This window comes from Marmota monax, unplaced genomic scaffold (assembly GCF_021218885.2).
Source record: "Marmota monax isolate L192 unplaced genomic scaffold, Marmota_monax_Labrador192_F-V1.1 WCK01_AAM20220418_F8-fsc00314, whole genome shotgun sequence".
In the NCBI taxonomy this organism is placed as follows: Eukaryota; Metazoa; Chordata; class Mammalia; order Rodentia; family Sciuridae; genus Marmota; species Marmota monax.
Genome location: NW_026692675.1, coordinates 488919 through 496333, shown reverse-complemented (window position 1 = coordinate 496333; position 7415 = coordinate 488919).

Sequence of the window (7415 nt, the reverse complement as noted above, 5' to 3'; positions counted from 1 at the left end):
AAACAACAAACTTTATTTCTGAACTCATGCGAATGCCACCCACACAGCCCTTCCAAGAACTCCTTCTTTGTCCGATCTCCACCAGCACTCCACGCGCACTCCCTGGGAACTCTCTCCGCCCTCAACGGGGCTCCGCGAGAACTCCAAGGGGAACTCTGCAAGAACTCAATGGGAACTCAACGGGAACTCCACGAGAACTCAAAAGTAGTGGGCCAAGGCAGCAGCGGCCGCCCTATTGCTGGACAGCAGGGGTCTATTTACAACTGAATACACAGCCTGTTTCAATCCAGCGTCATCCAGTCACAGCAATTATACACAGCTTAATTATCATCATCTTTTTATTATTATTATTAGTTGTTCAAAATGTTACAAAGCTCTTGACATATCATATTCATACATTTGATTCAAGCGGATTATGAACTCCCATTGTTACCCCATATACAGATTGCAGAATCACATCGGTTACACATCCACTTTTTTACATACTGCCATACTAGTGTATGTTGTATTCTGCTGCCTTTCCTATCCTCTACTATCCCCCCTCCCCTCCCCTCCCCTCCCCTCCCATCTTCTCTGTCTATCCCATCTACTGTAATTCATTTCTCTCTCTTGTTTTTTGCCCTTTCCCCTCACTTCCTCTTATATTTAATTTTGTATAACAATGAGGGTCTCGTTCCTTTACCAATTATCATCATCTTAATGGCTTTCTGGTGTCACCTCTCAACCACTCCTTCTGGCAAAATGCTAGCCGCCATCCCGGCTGTGGCTCTCAACATAAATGAATACATTACCATTTGAAAACCTTGTGTTGATATGACATTCATGATGGAATATAGAAGTTTTATGTTTTTAATGCAAGGGGCAATAATAGACACAAGATTTTAAAAAAAATTTCTTAGAAAAAAGAAATCATCACTGTCAGCATATTTATTCTTTTTGTTCAAAATACCTGTCTTAAAGTTCTGACACTCTTTCTTTTGCTTTATCTAGTCTACTAACTCAAGAAATTAGAAGGAACCAAGGCTATATAAAACAAACCCAAAGCCAATATCATACTTCATGGGGAAAAGTATTTCCTCTAAAATTAGGAACAAGACAGAAATGTCCACTTTCACCACTCCTATTCAACATAGTACTTAAAATTTTACCCAGAATAAGTAGACAAGAGAACAAAATAAATGTGATACAAATAGGAAAGAAAACGTCAGATTCTCACATCTTGTTTTCAGATGATGTGATCTTAGACCTAGAAGATTTAAAAAGCTCCACCAAAAGACTTCTAGTATTAAGAAGAAGAATTCAACAAAGTAGCAGGATACAAAATCAATATACAAAGACCAATAGCTTTCCTATGCACCATGAATTAATACACTGGAAAAATTTCAGGAAAAAAATACCATTAATAATTGTCTTTTAAAAAAGCTGGTAATAAACCAAATAAAGGAGGTAAATGACCTGTACAATGAAAATTATAGAATAATGAAGAAAGAAATTGAAGAAGAAACTAGAAGATGTAAAAAACTTCCCATAAAGATAGCCATACGCATAGGTAGAATTAATATTGTTAAAATGGCTATATTACCAAAATTGATCAAGATATTCAATGCAATCCCTATTAAAATACCAATGGCATTCTTTACAGAACTAGAAAAAATAGTACTGAAATTCACATGGAAGAATAAATTACCCAAATAGTCACATCAATTGTAAGGAAATAAAGCAATGCTGGAGAAATAATATCGAACATCAAATTGTACTACAGAATTATAGTAACAAAAACTGCATGGTATTGGCATAAAAACTGCCGCAGTCTGGCTGGGCACAAATCACGAGCCACTGAAGCAGGAACAAACTTTATTTTTGAACTGCAGGAAAACACTTCACACAGCTCCCGGGGAATCCTCCCCAACTCCAGGCGGCTAGTGCAGGAAACCCCAGCCGGAAATATCTCTCCCGGAAATCCCTCCTCCTGCACTTCCCCAACCAAAGGGAACTCTCGGGGAATCCCCGGAAATCCCCACGAGAACTCCAAAATAGTGCGAGAACTCAAAAGTTGCGGCAGAGGCGGATAGTAATGCCTCGCCTGTCAATCAATACTGTTGGAAAAATGCCAGGGGCCGTACAGACTCGGCCGTGGCTCTCAGCAAAAAAACAAACACATAGACTAATGGAACAGAATAGAAGACATAGACACAAATCCACACAGATGCAGTCATCTGATTCTTGACAAACATATCAAAAACATACATTGGAGAAAAGACAGCAATTTTAAGAGCTGGTGCTGGAACAACTGTATATCTATATGCAGAAGAATGAAAAAAAAAATCAAATCAAAGTGGATCAAAGACCTAGGAATTAGACCAGAAAACTTGCAACTTCTAGAAGAAAATGTACGGTTGTCATTCCAACATATACACGCAGGCAATGACTTCCTCAGTAGGACTCCAAAGGTTCAGGAAACAATACCAAGAATTAATAAATAAGATGACATCAAATTAAAAAGCTTTCTCACTGCAAATGAAACAAAAGAATGAAGAGAGAACACATGAATGGGAGAAAATTTTTGTCAGCTACTCTTCTGATAGAAGATTAATTTCCAGGATATGTAAAGGGCTCAAAAGACTTCCCATTAAAAGAAAAAAAAATAATAATTTGGCAAAGGAATCAAACAGACATTTCTCAACAGAATAAAAGCAAATAGCCAATAAATATATTTTTTAAAAAGTTCAACATCTCTAACAACCAGGAAAATGCAAATCAAAACTACACTGAGATTTCATCTCACTCCAGCTAGAACGGCAGTCATCAGAATAAAAGTAATAACAAATGCTGGTGATGATGTGGGAAAAGGAACACTTTTGGTAGGACTGTAAATTAGTGTAGAGATTCCTCAAAAGACTAGGAATGGAACAACAATATGACTCAGCCATACTACTCATTGGCATTTATCCTAGAAAATCAAAGTTAGCATACTATAGCTATATATGCATACCCATGTTCATAGCCACAAAATTCACAATAGTCAAATTTTGGAGCCAGTCTACGTGTGAGATATATATATATATATATATATATATATATTTTTTTTTTTTCAGTCACAAAGGATAATAAAATTATATTATTTGCCTGCAAATGGATAAAACTTGAGAGCATTATGTGAAGCAAAATTTGAAAAAGTCAAGGGTTGTATGCTTTTTCTCTTATATGAAAGCTGAAGAAGCTAAGGGATGGGGAAGAAGAAAAGAATAAGGGAGAGGAGGAAATCTATTGAATATAGAAGGGAGACCAGTAGAGTAGAGGTAGATGAGCCATAGAAGGGAGGAGTTGAGGGAAGGAAGAGGTACTGGGGAATAAAATTGACCAAACTATTTTATGAGCATGTACAAATATGTAACAATGAATCCCACTATTTTGTATAGTTATACTGTACTGACAACATTTTTTTAAAAAAACATTCTTTGCATTCTTTATCAATTATTTCATTCATGTTGGTATGTTTCAAATCATTACTAGAGTTATGATCTTTAGGATGTGTTATATTACTCTGTTTCTTTATGTTTCTTATGTTCCTATGTTGAGATTTGTGCACTTGACGGAATGGATATCTTTACCACTTTTATAGGATGACTTTCTTTTTAGGTGATTTTTTTTCTCAAGATGTGTCTTGGGATATTAGCTTGTTATGCAATATTGAGTTTATTTCCAGTTAGGAACCATAGTGTAACTTCCCTGCAGTTTTTTTCAGTTATGATTAGTGAATTGGGCACAGTGCTTATCATATCAGAGTCAGAGAGATCCACTGTCTGTAAATCACTCAAAAGTGTGGACAGTCTGTTGAACACAGTGGAACACGCCTATAATCTCAATAGCTCAGGAGGCTGAGGCAGGAGCATCACAAGTTCAAAGCCAGCCTCAGCAACTTAGCAAGACCCTAAGCAACTTAGCAAGATCCTATCTCAAACAAAACATAACAGAAACCAAAAAAAAAAAAAAAAAAATTAAAAAGGGCTTAGGGATGTGGCTAAGTGGTTGAGTGCCACTGGGTTAAATCTCCAGTATCAAAAAACAAAACAACAACAATAAAAAAAACCAGTGTGGACATTCTGCATTTTGGCAGTTCAGGCAGGTGGGCTGTATACAGAGAGTGTATGATATGCACCCTGTGTAGCTACTTTTGCAATGGGAGTGGTGGTCCTTATTGGATGATGGAGGCACTTTTGATATTGACTCTTTACTTGAGAGAGGTTGTAGTATTTGCTGTTCTAGTCATGGTGAAAGACCTGAAGCTTTGTCTCCGGATTAGATTCTATTGTGGGTTGTGGTGTATCATGGGTGGGGCAGGGTGGGGGAAGTAATCATGGCACTATCTCTGTGGCACTCAAAAGCCAGTCTCATTAGTAGTGAGTGATCAGACAAGGTGCAGGTGCAATGGATGGTGGGGATCCACCTAGGTATGGTAGCAGCAGAAACTATTGTTCCTCTCTGCTGCTTCTGTGGTCACTGTGCCTGGTAGCAGGACCTCAAAACCCCCGAGGTGTGCATGACTGGGAATGGAAAAGTAGCTGGGTTCCCCTCCACCCAATCTCTCAATTCTTTCAGTTGTAGTTCCCTAAGGGATTGAGCAGGAGGAGTGAGTTGAAGCTGGAGCCAAGAATAATTCCTCTCAGCTTAGGTGTTTGAGGAGTTAGCTAAAGAGGAACACAGCTGGCCCAAAGTCTCCCTGCATCCTTCTTGGTCTCTGAACTCCTGGGGCCTGGGCAACAGCTGGAACTGCTGCAGCATTGCTCCAGACAACCCCAGCACGTCTCTTTGGGTGGGGGAGCAGTGCAATCAGTGTTCTTTCCCTGCCTCATTAGTAACTGGTATCTATGAAGAGTGTTGAAAGAATGGTGACAAGAAGCATGTAAATAACTACCCTTAGTCCTGGCACCTGTGTGAAATCACACATGAGAGCTTGTACCCTGGTCTCAGAGGGAAGGCTCCCCAATTCCCCAATTTTTGAGTGAGGTGCTCTCTATTCCTTCCTGTGTCATCTAACAAAACCCTTCAGTGTAGTGCTCTCAGGGAGTTTGTGACAGAGTCACTCTACTAACACATGTTTGATTCATGAGATGGCTGCTGCTTAACCAGTGCAGTGGAGTGTCTGTGGGGTAAGTGCTGGGGTTTCTAACCTCTGGAGCAGTTCAAAAGCAGGCATCAGGTATTTCTCAGGATGGCTCCTAGCTACAGCACTGTGGGTCTTCACTGGGGGATGAAGTGAATTCCTTTCCAAAGTCTAGGCTACTGTGTAGAATTCAGGTTTCTCATCCATGTAGGAGGTGAGCCTGTAAGAATTGAGAAGTTTTCTAATAGCTAGGATTGCAAGAATCTGTACTGACAGTTTGCTGGTACTCTCTCTCACTTGTACCTATGTGGACGGCACAGCACCCTGGCTACAAAGCCAGGGCAGCAGGCACTGAGTTATTTTGTCTTCCTAAACTACTGTCCTAGGTCGTTGAATTTTACAAGGTATCAGTTTTTCCCCTGTTGAATTCCAGTGTTCTACCCATGACCATTCACCTCAATATGCAGTTATACACCTCTTGCTTTGTTTTTCTTTCTGGAAAGGCACATGAGTGCTAGGTGCCTGTATTTAGTCATTTTGCTAATCCAAGCCAGTTTATCTGCTTAGTTCTTATGATGGTCTGGATATGAGATTTCCCCCAAAATCTCCTGTGTTAAAAAAGAAAGTGTAACCCAGTGAGTCTGTTAATCTGATTAATGGATTAATAATTTGAATGGATTATTGGGTAGTAACTAGAGGCAGGTGGGCCATAGCTGGAGTAAGTGGGTCACTCAGGACATATATTGTGGATTATATATTATGTTCCTGGATCCTTGTGCTCTTTCTCTGCTTCCTGGCTACCACAACAGAGCAGCTTTCTTTAACCATTTCCTTCCATCATGATGTTCTGCCTCACCTAGGGCTCAGAACAATGGAATCAGCAGTCTGAAACTATGAGCCAAAATACACTTTTCCTCTTCTAAATTGTTCTTGTCATGTATTTTTGTTACAGTGAAGTGTAAAGCTGACTAACAGTTCTTAAATTATGTCATATGTAAACACCTATAATCCTTACTTATTAAGAGTGACTCAGTTTAGATATAGTTGTTCTTTCATCATTATATTTTTCTTCTTTCCTTCAACTTCACTTGTTAACACCAGGGTCTTAGTCCATTTTGTGTGACTATAACAAAAGACCTTACACTACGTAAGTTTAAAGAAATGAAGGTTGTTTTATTCATGATTAAGGTAGATGAACAGTTCAAATGGCAGAATATCTGCAAGAGCTTCTCTTGCTACATCACAAGATGGTGGAAGCAACACATATAAATAAACAAATAAAAGCATTCTGTCCATCTACAACTACAAAAAAGAAAGAAAGAAAAAAAAAGAAAAAAAAAAAGAAAATTGCTACTTGCAGAAGAAGCACATAGTTTTGTGCCATCTATCTTCCAATAACTGTTCTGAAGTTGATCAGGTTTAATTTTTAACATCAGAAGAAGTTAAAAATTGCTTTTTTTCCCCTTGTAGTGCTGACAATTGAGTCCATAGCCTCACAGATGCTTGTGAAGTTCTACTACCTACATGCTACATGCTACATGGAAGTGCTACATGCTACCACCGAGCTACACAGTTGCAGATAATTTTAAGATGATTGAGATGGATACTACTAAGGAAACATTGAACAATGAAAAGAAAGACGAATAAAAATAGTGTGTGGGTGGAAGTAGTGAATGGATCCAAACATAGATAAATGGATTAAAAAGAGTAAAAAGAGCACAACTTTCTAAGAAGACAGACATATGATAGGAAGCATCAAATAGAAATAGGTGACTGAGAGATTTTTAGTCTGATAATCTGATATTATTTCTCGGTAAGCATAGGTCATCAGAATCAGGGAGGATGTGGAACAGTCAGAAATTCATTAAGGTGGAGAATGTGTAATAAAATTAATTTCAGAGATGAAAAGTGGTGACCAGAAAAAAAGTGATAGGATTTCTAATGGTTTCCAAAGATGTTCATATTGGTGACAATGAATTTACGTTGCTACTGAATTCCTAGGCCAGAGGGCTAAATCTGGGAATCCCAACACACTGAGTCTGGCCACTTACCTTAAAAACAAATAGAAAAAGTAATGGTGAAAAGCATGAAAGGAATTTTCATCAATATGGTGATATTGGGAAGACAAAACAAACCATCATTTCCAGCCCTGTCTTTGGAGATACTGATAGGTGCTTCCAAATTATATAAACAAAGAGGACAATAAATATTCAGAGTCAAGCAGTCTTGGTCAGACTGTGTGCTAGTTGATCGTTTTCTCAATACTGGTCCCGTGTGCCCTTGTCTGTGCTGATAAGAAAGTTGCTGTTCC